A 13,460-nucleotide genomic window follows, 5' to 3' on the forward strand; every position below is an offset into this window, starting at 1 on the left:
GTTGCAGTATAAGGATTGGGACCTCCCGGATGACGTGATGGAGGTGTTGCTTTCGGGCAGGCGGCTTGCAACTAAATCCCTCTACCGTTGGCGTAAGTTCTGCGACTGGTGCAGAGGTCACAATGTGGATCTTTTTCAGTGCTCCATTCCTATGGTTTTGTGTTTTTGTCTTTCTTGCTTTCTTTGGCCCACAAGGGACTTCAAGTGGGTACCATTAAGGGTTACCTGGCGGCGCTGTCTATCTTTAAGCGCTTGTCTGAAGAATGTTCTTATTTTAAGATTCCTTTTGATTTCTCAGTTTCTTAAAGGACTGACTAATGTATTCCCGCCATCTCCTTTCCAGGTGCCGGTTTGGGACTTGAATTTGGTTCTGAAATTTCTCATGTGTGCTCCGTTTGAACCTTTGCACTCTTGTCCTTTGAGATTACTGTCCTTCAAGACTGTGTTCTTGGTTGCAGTTACATCCGCTCGCTGGGTGAGTGAATTGCAGGCACTTTCAGCTAAGCCACCCTTTACTGTGTTTCACAAGGACAGGGTTGTACTGCGGGTCCTTTCTACCTAAGCTAGTATCCAAATTTCATTTCAGTCAAAAGGTGGTTCTTCCATCTTTCTACCCTTCTCCTCATCCTGGTAAGGAAGAGGAGCGACTCCATCGGTTGGATCCTAGGAGAGCTCTGAGCTTTTACATTTCTAGGATGTCCAGGGTCAGAGTGGATGATCAACTCTTTGTGGGATATGCTGGACACCGATTGGGCCAGGCTGTTACCAAACAGACCTTTTCGAGGTAGATTATCCTCACCATTACGGAGTGTTACCGATTGGCGGGTAAGGACCCTCCTGAAGGGTTGCAAGCTCATTCTACTAGGGGCATGGCTACTTCCACAGCCCTCTAGCGGGAGGTTCCTATTAGGAATATTTGTGATGCAGCCACATGGGCTTCAATCCACACCTTTGTTAAACATTACTCCCTGGATACAATCCATGGTCAGGATATGGCCTTTGGGAAGGCGGTTCTTTATTCTGCAATCTGACTGGGTACTCTAAATTCTTTTCCCTCCTCCATTTTCTGGTACTGCTTTGAGAGTCTGTCAAAGATGTGGAATACATTGGAGGACACAATCCATTCGAAGAACAAGTTACTTACCAACTGGTAACGTTCTTTCGACTGGATGTTCCTCCAACGTATTCCACATCGCTCTCCCAGCCTGCCCCTCTGGAGAATTTCCTATGCGATAGCCTTGCGGAAACGTAAGTTGCAATGTGCAGTCAAGAAGGCATGGAACCGGTGCCACACGTTCTGAGGGAAAAAACTTAAACTGAGGCTGCGGGCGCCATACGTCCTATTTATAACATCCGGTGACGTCGCCCTCAACAGAGGCCTTCGAGGGACCCGACGCCATCGACACAGGACGCCCTCTGCTGAAAACGTTTCCGAAGTGCACAGCTGTGGACATTGTATGTCAAAGATGTGGAATGCGTTGGAGGAACATCCAGTCCAAAGACCATTACCAGTTGGTAAGTAACTTGTTTGTTTGGCTGTTTGTTAGGGAGAATTCTAATTTCTTTGCTAATTCCCTTCAACCTTAGAGACCCCTGGCTCTTTTGCTGGACTTTAGGATGTTTTAACTCTGGAGTAAGTAAGCCCTTTTTCTCACTCTCTCATGTGTTTTGACCTGATTGGGATTATGTGGTTCCTTTGTTTTTGGAGTCTGCCAAACTCCATAGGCATCTACTTTTTGTATGGTGACACACAGCACTTTCAGTGCAGTATCACAGAGAAAGCCCTTAGATTTCTCATAAGGTTTAAATACCTTTTGTTGTGTGAACTACAGTACTCAAGAATAGTAAAGTGAAATTAGGTCCAGCACAACGCACCATCTTAATTGGAGTTCTGGGGGGGTTACCTAGTAGCCCCTTATCCAGCATTCTCCTGTAACATGTTTTATGTTACACTCACTACTTTAAATGACTGGTGGGAGTGGTTTAATTTTCCTACTATTGTGCTTTTCTACCGCAGCTGCAGTATAGCACCCATGGGTGACAATTTATGTCAAAATGGGCCCGGTCTTCTTTTTTAGCCATTTTCTGTTTGTCAGGTGAGCCATTTGTTAGTTTTGCCTTTGGCTGACTTCAGCCCTGAAGCCGCCTTTGGCTCCAGTGTGTCTGGAAAGGTAGGATGTGAGGGAGGTTCCCGAAACTCCCCTGTCCTTTGTCTCTAGGAGTGCAACCAGTACTGATTGGCTGACTGGCTAGCTGTCTTTGCAGGACGGCCACCCTGCTGTGTGATTTGACAGCCTAGGCTGCGCATGAATGGGAGAAACCTGCTTAAAAGGCGAGGGTTTTGGGAGTAGAGGCAGAGTCGACCACTGGGAGAAACACCAGAGGAAGAAACAGTGAACAAAGCTTGCTGCATCCTCCTGGACCTTTAAAGCAATCTAAAAAGTAACTATTAGTTTGACTTCCCTAGAATTCCTGTTAGGTGTTCCATGTTCTATGCACCTTTAAGCATAGTGTGTTTTTTATAATTGTGGTCATATATAATCTGATATTACTTATTTCCCCCAAGATTTATCTGGGCCTACTTGTATTTAATGAAACCATTTAATTTTTACTATACATAGTGTTTTTTGGGCCATTTGTATTACAATTTCATTGTACTGATTCTACAGCCCTCTCTCCCTCCTAAGATGAGCCTGGCTGCTATGTCTACTCTACCATGAACTCAGGTGGCACAGCCTTATACTAAGAGTGGAGTCTTGTACAGCCTCAGTTGAATGGTTTGACTAAGCCTTTAGTTGGGACTTGTGCTTCAGAAAAACTGTCCTAACATGGAGCCCCTAAAAATGGAGCTTTTAAAAACAGTAGCTGAAGGTAAACCGGTGGCAAGCGGTATCCTGAAAAATAATCTGGACGCAGCAGACAATGTACGCCGGACAGTAGCTGAGGGTACCCTCATCAAACGCCATGCATGGCTACGCCAATCAGGTTTCAAACTGGAAAGCCAAGCCACCCTGTTAAATATGCCAATTGAACCTAATGCCTTATTTGGGAAAGCAGTCAAAGACACCCTCAAATCCCTGGTACAGTCCACAAACAAACCCTTTGTGCAGAGAGGCGGGTTTAATACACACTGTTTAAGAAGACAAAACTCCCAGAGTTCCTCCACCTACAATCAGGATGGGCAGACTTGATGTTGCGGTTCCTCGCAGGGGAAATCCTCCCAACAAAACTTTCAAAGGGGCCACAGAAGGTGGAGAAGTAGAGGCAGATCTTCCTCATCCAGAGGCTCCACCCCACCAAAGCAATGACCACGCGCTCCAGATCCCCTCCCATTCCTCATTTTACCCACGCATTGGAGGGGGAATCACGTCAGACAAGTGGGTACTTTTCACCGTGGCGGGAGGCTATTGCATAAAACTTATACTAACACCACCCAACCACCCGCCAAGACAAAGACAAACGACGCAGGAGGAACAGCGCATTCTGTTGGAAGAGGTCAAAGCACTGCTGCTAAAGGACACCATAGAAATCGTCCTGGCAAACCAGGTAAACAAAGGTATTTATTCAATGTACTTCCTTGTGCCAAAGAAAGACCTTACAATGCGCTCTGTCCTAGACCTGCGAACACATATGTCAAGCCTCCGAAATTTCTCATGACTACACTACAAGACGTAATCCCACTGCTAAAACAAGGGGACTACATAGCAACTTTGGATATGAAAGATGCATACTTCCATATTTCAGTGTTCCCAGTGCACCGAAAATTCCTGCGTTTCCAAATAGCAGATCCACACTATCAATTCAAGTTGCTACACATCGGCATAAGGTATTGCCGTTAGTGGCAGCTGTTAGGTAAGAATTGATGCAGTCCAACTGGTGTGGGACTACACAGGACTTATATCTTGCTATTAGGTAACCCACCTTTAAATATAAGCCTGTACTACACAAGTTGGTAGCGTGACTGAGCAGCCAGGCTTAATTTAAGAGGGGTAATGTGAGCTGTAGAGCTGTACAATGAAATCAGTAAATACAGGTATCCAAGTAATAGTAACATTAATCCCAAGTTAGGATTTAATTAAAAAATTGAACAGTAAAGCAGGTGAGTATTTTTTTCAGATGTTATACATTTTCCAGCAGCATGGGTGACATGATTTGAGGTCAGTAATAACACTTATGTTCCATCACCTTTGAAGTATAAAGTTAGAAGGGAGGGAACAGTTATAGTTAGATCAGGGCATACCGGTATTCTACAAAAACAGTTAGATTCTCCCAGAGGGATGCAGGCAGTCTTTTATCCCAGCAATAATGGTGTTAAAAAATTAAAACATATAAGGGAACACGCACTGCCAAAGCCAATAGGTTCAGAAGGGGGCCTTTAGGGAGCCATGGCAGCCAATGTCAATGGGCCAGTTCAAAGTTCTGATGCTCTCTTCTTAGAATTTATTTTAAAATAGTCAGTAGTTCAAATAGAAAATGACAGCAACTCGAGGAGTCATCTTGAAGAAGCACTAACTGAAAGGCCAGTGCAAGTGAGTTGAGGTCAGCTCCAAAGAGGGTAAAATAGCACTCCCCAAGGTAGGAAGCACCACAAATGGCAAACGGTTGATATACCCCAGGCCCTACAGTACCTTTTGAACTGAAAAATGTGTTCCAGCTGGATGCCTTCTGGTTGCAGTGCAGCAGAATCTTGTTCCTGGTCCTTGGACGTGGTGACAAAAGGCACGACGTCTGGCAGGCTCCTGTGGCAGCACTCGAGAGAGGGACTCAGCAGCAATGGATTTCCATCGATTCAGCGGCTCTTTTTAGTTTTTGTGCTTTTTTCTTAGCGCCAAAGAAGAACGAACAGCTCCGGTTATAAATTACTTGATTCCTCAATCCTGGACTCTGATGAGGGGACTCTGGATGAAGATTTCCTGCTTCTGTAGGGTCCTCTGGATGCCCATGAAGGTTTGGCTGGATTCGCACTTCGGAAGGCAGTGCACCCAATGATGGTCAGGGGTCCCTGGTAATGAGATTCTACAACCTTGGAAAGTCACAGCAAGTCGGGAGCTGTGCCAAAATGAAGTTTGTCTTGAGGTTAGTTTGTCCCACCAGCCTAGTGGAGGAAGTCGTGCTGTGTGGGTCTTCCCAGTCGAATCGAAAACGGTGTCAGCACAGCTGCAGGGCTTCACCGGGCACTTTGCGGTCCAGGTGGTTGCTGCTGGGGTCTCTTCACGTCATCTTCGTCAGATGTTATCCTCCAGTGGTAGACTCTGTCTCTAGTCTCAAAAACCTTGTCTTTCATTCTCAGCCCTAGGCTGTCAATCACCCAGAAGGGTGGCTGCCCTTTAGGACAGCCGGCCAATCGGAACTGGTTTTACTCAGGCACTCCTAGAGACAAAGGACATGGACATTCCAGAACCTTCCCTCACTTCCTGCCTTTCCAGACACACTGGAGCCTGGGCGGGCTTCAGGGCTGAAGCCTACCAAAGGCAAAACACACAAAGGACTCAAATCTGATGCAAACAACAGAGTAAAAGCCCAGAAGAAACTGACAAGAAATGGTTGAAAAAAAGAAGACACGGGACATTTTGAGAAAATGGTCATCCTTGGGTGCTGTACTGCAGCTGATGATTCAGCCTGCAGATACATGGCACAAAGGTAGTATAAAAGAAACCACTGCCACCAGCCATTCATGTGAGTTCGTGTAACATGAGGAGTGGGATAAAGGGTTACTATGTAACCCCCAGCACTCCACATAGGGTGGTGTGTGCTGGACCCACAAAGGAAAAGGTAAGGCAGGGGCCATCTTACTATTCTTGGTATCAGTAGTTCACCGAAGAAAATAAAGTTCAACATTAAGAGAAGTCCAAGGGACTTCTCAGTGGCACAGCACAAAAGGTGCTGTGTGTCACAATGCAAAAAGCAGATGCCTATGGAGTTTACCAGACTCCATGAAAAGTAAGAAACACAAAAATCCTAGTCAGAAAAACCACATGAAATAGTGAGAAAAAGTCCCACTTACTCAGGAGTTAACATTAAAAAGCCCTGAGTCCAACAAAAGATCTGGGGGTCTCCAAGGTTAAAGGGAATTGGCACAGAAATGAAAATTCTCCTCAACAGCGGCTCACTTATGCAGACAATCAATCCCAGTGTACCCTTATCTGGACGACTGGCTGATAACGGGGGATTCCTCCCCCCCCCCAAATTTGCAAGCAAAATTCCCAAAGAATAATCAATCTTCTGTTCCAATTGGGATTCTCAATGATTCTCAAGCAAAACCAAACAGCTCCTACGAGCTAAAATAAATACGGAAGAGGTGCTAGTCTTCCGCTCAAATGAAAGAGTTCAAAACATACTAATGCAAATACCTCATATCTTGCTGGTAGCCAAATAACCCTACGCAAAGCAGTGCGCTTGCTCGGGATGATGGCTTCATGCATTTACCTGGATCCACACGCATAGTTGCGCATACGCCCATTGCAGGAGTGGTTAGCAAAACAATGGTCTCAGGCAAGCGGTCAGTGGGACAATCTAGTGGTTGTTTCGCAAACACTAGTACAAGCGCTACGTTGGTGGTCAAATGAAAACCTGCTAAATGGGAAACCCTTTCACAATCTTCCAGTGCAGACAATATTGCAACAGACGCCTCACTCTCCGGATAGGAAGCCTATTATCTTCACAACACAGCGCATGGCCTGTGGACCCAGATCACTGCCCAAAATCACATCAACCTCTTGGAGTTACTAGCTGTGCTGAAGGCCTTACAAACCTTTCAGGTGCATCTAACAGGTCTAACAGTGCAATTCCTCACAGACAGCACCACTGCCATGGTTTACATAAACAAGCAGGGAGGCACACACTCTCAGTCTGTCCAAGCTAGCCCAAAAAATGTGTAAGTGGGCACTCAAGCGGAATATGTTCCTAGTGTCTGAACACATTCCAGGGGGACTCAATTCTCTAGCAGACTCTCTAAGCAGAGATCCTCTGCCCAAAGACCTCAAGTGGCAACTCAACAGAGGAATTTTAGACTATATCTTTTCCCTCTGGGGCTATGCCCCTTTAGACTTGTTCACCACAAGCCTAAACGCACAATGCCCAGACCTCGCATCCAGGTTTCCCCAACCCAGATTCAAGGGGAACGCCCTATGGATGAGCTGGTCAGGGAAATTTGCTTACGCTTTTCCACCAACGCTGCTCCTGAGCAGAATGGCGCACAGAATTCACCACGAACGAGCAACTCTAATCCTGGTTGCTCCAATGTGGGCGAGACAACCTGGGTTTCCGCATCAGCTCAAACTGGCGATGTGCGACCCAATCAAGCTTCAGTACCCCTTCAACATGCTCACCCAACACGGGGGATCACATTACACCCATATCCTCAATCTATGAACTTGGCAGCTTGGCTCCTGAAGGCCTAGAGTTTGGTAATTTAAAACTACCTCAAAGGTGTATGGAAATCCTCAAGGAGGCACGTTATCCTAACACCAGACACAGTTACTGCAACAAATGGAAAGGATTTGTAATATGGTGCCAGTCAAAAAATGTAAACCCTATTGAATGTACTCCATCAAATGTTCTTCACTACATGCTCCACTCACTAGACTCTGGCCTAGTATTCAACTCCATCAAGGTTCACCTAGCGGCTCTAACCGCATACACCACTTCACAAAACAAGGTGAGCTGGTGGATGGTCCCTGTTGCTAAGGCTTTCATGGAGGGAGTAAAGCGACTTTACCCTCCCCATTTCCAACCGGCCTCCAGGGTGGGATCTCAGTGTGGTACTCTCAAAGCTCATAGATCCTCCCATCGAGCCTATGCACAAATCCAGCCTTAAACACCCAACATACAAGACCGCTTTTCTGGTAGCTATCACCTCCATAAGAAGAGTTGGTGAGCTACAAGATTTCAGTGCCAGACCCTTTATTTATTATCCACAAAGACAAGTTGGTACTTAGAACACACCCTAGGTTTTCACCTAAGTTCATATCCAAGTTCCATGTTAACCAATCCATTGAACTATCTGCTTTCTTTCAACATCCTTCAAACTCGGCTGAGAAGAACCTCCATACACTGGATGTGAGGAGAGCGGAAAAACAGATCAACTGTTTGCCTCCATAGCACCTAGAAAGGAAGATGATCACGTGTCTAAAAACGCCATCTCCTGGTGGATAGTGAAATGCATGCAGCTCTGCTACTCCCTATCAAACAAACTGCCTTTCACAACAAGAGCTCACTACGAAGGTACAGGAGCCACCTTAGCCTTCATTGCAAACATCCCTCTAGACACCATTTGCAAAGCAGCTACGTGGAGTGCCATACATACTTTTACTCATCATTACTGCATTGACACTTCTAAAGCAGATTCACAGGTGGGACAAGCGGTGCTAAAACATCTATTTGCCACTGTACCTCCTCACAACCCACCTCCTAACACTGCTTTCTAGTCTATGCATAGCATGTGATCTCAGTAGGAGATCGAATTTCACACTCCAACCACGCATTGAAGGAGATAACGTCAGACAAGTGGGTGTTGTCCACCGTAGCAGGCGGGTATTGCATCGAACTGCTATGAAGCCACCCAACCGTTCACCAAGACACATATAGATTACGCCACAAGAGCACTGCATACTGTTAGAAGACTTAAAGACACTGCTGGAAAAGGACGCCATAGAGATCACCCCAGCAAATCGGGTAAACCAGGGTATTTATTCAACATACTTCCTTGTGCCAAAGAAAGACCTTTCCATGCGCCCAGTACTAGATCTGCACCCTGAAAACAAATATGCCAAACCCCAAAAGTTTTGCATGACCACGCTTCAGGAGGTGATCCCACCCTCCCCCCTCGTAAAACAGGGGGACCACCTGGCAACATTGGATATGAAAGATGCATAATTTCATATTCCAATGCTCCCTGCGCACAAGAAATATCAATTCAAGATAGCAGGAACCAGTTCAAGGTACTTTCCTTCGGCATCGCCTCAGCGGCAAGAGTATTCACAAACATGCTTGCAGTAGTGGCAGCACACCTGCGCGTAGAGTCAATCCCTGTATACCCTTATCTGGACGACTGGCTAATCACTGTGGAATCTCCTGAAATCTGCAAATAAAATACACAAAAAACAATAGACCTTCTTTTCAATCTGTGCTTCTCCATCAACTAAACGAAATCTAGTCTAGTCCCCAGTCAAATAAATATGCAATCTTGTAGAAAGGCGGTAACCTTTCTTATGTAACAATAAATAGAGAAAAATCGTTTGACTTGATTTATTTCTTATTTTATTTTGTTTCTATTTCTATTTCTTATTTCTGATTCCAACTGTGTCCATAAACTCTCTACACGTGTTTCACTGTCTTTTTTAGCCAGACAGTTCTTCAGGAGGGGAAAACAACACACAGGAAGAAAAGCCAATCACAACACAGACACTCAAGCAGATACTCTCTACCAGAAGAACACGAGTGGCAACTCGACAAAGATATCCTAGATGGAATATTCTCCCAATGGGGGTCTTTCCCCATAAGACTTGTTCATCACAAGCCTAAACGCGCAATGCCCAGACTTCGCATCCAGGGTTTCCCAACCAGGGTCCAAAGGGAACGCCCTGTGGATGAATGTCACGACCCACATCTAGAAACCCCTCTGGCAAACCCATGGGCCAGGAGGAGTCGTGGCTCAGGTCTCCAATAAACTTAGGCATCCATTGCATAGGCCCTTGTGGGGCCGGTCCTGGCGCCTTTGGCGCCAGGTTCATACTTAATAAAGACTTGTGTTTAGGGAACTACTTTATTTCAACATGGAGGCATCCACATAGGAACCAAGCTATGCGGTATAGTGTTTTGGGTGTGGTAGCCTAGGAACTACTTTACCTGGACTACTTTCTTGAAGCTATTTAAACCACACCCGACTTCGATAACACGCTTTGCGTTACTTTGCAATCCTGCAACGTGACGCTCATCGTGTTCAGTGTTCAGCTGTACCCGCGAACCTCGGAAGAACAGCATCTGTAAGGAGACAAAAGGACATCATTAGGAGCAGCAGTTTACCTGCAATTTTCATCGTTAGCTGGCCACAGCTCCTGCGAACAGCTTCCTAGGATCGGCGCATCTCCCGGACCGACGGATCTGCAAAAAAGGAAGAAAGAAGATATTAGAAACTTTACAACTTAACGAACTGTGCCGAAAAGCTTACCTCGCAAGTCGCCCCTCAACCAGCATCGCCTCGGGATTCCACATACTGGGTGAGCACCGCAACCTAAAGGGAAAGAACAGACAACAGGTTAGCAAAGGCAAGGCATCATGGCCCTGTGCATAGCGCCTACTTACCGCATCATAGCGTTCTTTACACGCCATCATTTACCGGCGAGACCCAATTCAGCCAATGCATCACACTGGACTTCCGCACACCTAAGAAAGAGAAAGAGACATTTATTAAACCAAGAAAGGCATGCAAGAATAACAACAATATACAACAGCAATAAGACCTACCTGAAAGACTCAAAACGGGCCGGCATCAGTGAAGTAACTAGATTGCGTTCGCCCACAAAGGACAACGTGCCCCTGCCAAGAAGGCAGGATGGAGAGCACACTTGAATTAACAACAAGGTGAGGAGAGGCCCAGAAGGGCTGCGGGCATAAGGGGTGGTGGGGGGGGCTGTCTACCCCAGTTGGCCAGTCTTGAACATTTGCCCACCTGTATTCCAGGCAGAACTCCCCTTATGGTCACACTTGGGAACCGCAGAGAAGGATACCAGAGTCCCCTCAGCTGGGTCCCCGTGGATACCAGGTGAGCGTAACAATGAACTGGTCAGGGAAATTTGCTTACGCAGCAGGATTGTGTACAAGATGCACCAGGAACAAGTGACTCTAATCTTGGCTGCTCCTACATGGGCGAGACAACCTTGGTTTTCGTATCTGCTCAAACTGGCGATGTGCGACACAGTCAGGCTCCTGTGCCCATACAATATGCTAGGGCAAAACAAGGGAGCATCCCTCCACCCTCGGCCTCAATCTATCAACTTGGCAGCCTTGCTCCTGAAGTCTTAGAATTCGGCCACTTAAATCTTCTACAAAGGTGTCTGGATATCCCAAAATGAGGCACAGAAATCTAAAGACACTGCTATTTCAACATGTGGGAGACATTTGTGATATGGTGCAGTCACAAACCGTAAACCCAATCAAATGTTCTCCAGCTAACATTCAACATTATATGCTTTAGCTACTGGACATTGGGCTAGTATTTAATTCCATCAAAGTACACCTGGCGGCTCTGTCAGTTTACACCACTTAACAAAACAAGGTGTCCTGGTGGAAAGGTCCTGTCATTAAAGCATTCATGGTAGTGGTAAAGAGGATATAACCTCCCATCTCTAACCCTCCACCGGGTTGGGATATTAATATAGTGCTCTCCAACTCATGGCTCCACCCTTTGAGCCTATGCACAAAGCCAGCCTAAAATATTTGACTTACAAAACTGCATTCCTAGCAGCCATTACCTCTATAAGACGAGTCATTGAGCTACAAGCTTTGTCCGTACAAGACCCTTTCTTCATAATCCACAAGGAAAAGGTTGTCCTTGGAACACAGCCTAGGTTTTCACCAAAGTTATTTCAAAGTTCCATGTTAATCAATCCCTAGAACTTATTATCTTTTTTCAAAATCCATCCAACTCGGCGGAGAGAAACCTAAATACACTTGATGTATGGAGTGCGGTCTTGTACTATGTGAACAAAACTAAACCCCGAAGGAAAACAGACCAGCTCTTTGTTTTCAAAACACCTGGAAGAGATGGCGATCACATATCAAAAAACGCCATCTCCAAATGAATAGTCAGTTCATACAGCTCTGCTACTCCCTATCCCCTTTGGTGTAAAGCGCTCTATAAATCAATCAATCAATCAATCGAGTTTTACCTTTCACTCCTAGGGCTCATTCTACCAGAGGCACAGGAAAACGTCCTTCTAGACACCCTTTGCCAAGCTGCTACATGAAGTTCCATTCATACTTTCACACAGCATTATTGCATTGACACTCACTGTAAAGCAGGCTCACAGGTGGGACAAGTGGCTCTAAAGCCTCTATTTGCTGCTGTACCTTCGCTCATCCCACCTCCTACTCCAGATACTGCTCACTAAACTATGCCGAGCATGTGTTCTAAACAGATCTACAAGTCTCAGAAGGGATACATTACTCAACGTAATCGTATTACTGGTGCTTGCATCTGCTTAGATTCATATGCGCCCACCCTTCCTCCCCTACTGGAGTCAAATGTGCATAGATTTTTCTGGTTTATAACTGCTTCTGCTTTATCACATCTTAACTCACGCTTCACTTCATGTCCGAAACAATCTGAGGGACCTAGACTTGCGAAGGACCATGGGTACAGTACACGTCACATTAGGGATAGTATTACTAACACGCCCTGTTGATGGCCGGTTTCGAATTTTGAAAACAAATCTTGAAATACTCGGCAACTACCACTAGACTATGCAGAGCATGTGAATCTAAGCAGATACAAGCATCAGAAATACAATTACGGTGAGTAATGTATCGCATATATAGGCTCTGGCTAGACAAAACAACAGTTTAAAGATTAGTGTATTGGTTAAAAAAAGGCCTGCACTTAAAATTGAATACACATTCCAACCCTCATTTGCTACACCGTTGAGAACATTTTAAATATCTGGAATTATATAAATATTTAATGGATCAGGAGGTTTGTGAAGTGCCCACTGTCATCATTAAAGGTATTCATCCCACATAGCAACCACCCTGGAGGACTAGTAGCATCTTCCTGGCCCCTATGCTCCATCAGTCCTTTAATAAATGCTTGGATGTCCAACCATTGGCTTGTCGTTTGTACAAGTCCAGAACCATTTTCACAATCTGGTTTTTCTTTGCAGTATCCCGGTATTGGAAACCTCCTTCTATACCCACCACATCAGCACTAACGTTAACCCATCCGAGCACACATATGCTAGTTGCCCTGATTACTATTTGTCGTTGCTGGCCCCTGGATCTAAAGGATTTGTGGAACCCGTCCCGTTAGTCAATATTTCACTTTCCCTTCACCACGACTCACAAGAGATTGTTTTGGCTTCATTCAAGTGCACACCCGAACCTAGAGGTTTGTAACCTTACTGTTGATTATAGAACAAGCGCACTTGACAGTGTTGTTATAGTCAAGACCTTTTTCACACTCTCTCTGTGACCAGCCATTGCTTGAGGTGACCTCGCCTGCAAAATCAGTTCTGCAACTTTGCCGTTTCAGCCCAACCTCAGACACCTGCTGATGGGATGCTCCTCTGGCATTTCAAACCTCCAGAGGCTTGTACTATTAAAGATTCCCATCAAATCGTTGTGCCATTTTTATAAATGTTTTTGTAGCATGCTAGATTAGAACATGCTCCAAATATTACTATATCCTCTGATACCTTCACCTGTATTTCTGTTTGCACGATTGAGCTAGGGTTATCTAATTTGCG

General features: G+C 45.5%; 1 protein-coding gene across 1 annotated transcript in view; it reads left to right on the forward strand.

Moving 5' to 3' along the window:
* Window positions 1-13,460, forward strand: part of LOC138580090 (zinc finger protein 25-like) — a 167,161-nt gene that overhangs the window by 122,107 nt on the left and 31,594 nt on the right. The window lies entirely within an intron of this gene.

This window comes from Ambystoma mexicanum, chromosome 3p, assembly GCF_040938575.1.
Source record: "Ambystoma mexicanum isolate Mex_15411 chromosome 3p, UKY_AmexF1_1, whole genome shotgun sequence".
Classification (NCBI taxonomy): domain Eukaryota; kingdom Metazoa; phylum Chordata; class Amphibia; order Caudata; family Ambystomatidae; genus Ambystoma; species Ambystoma mexicanum.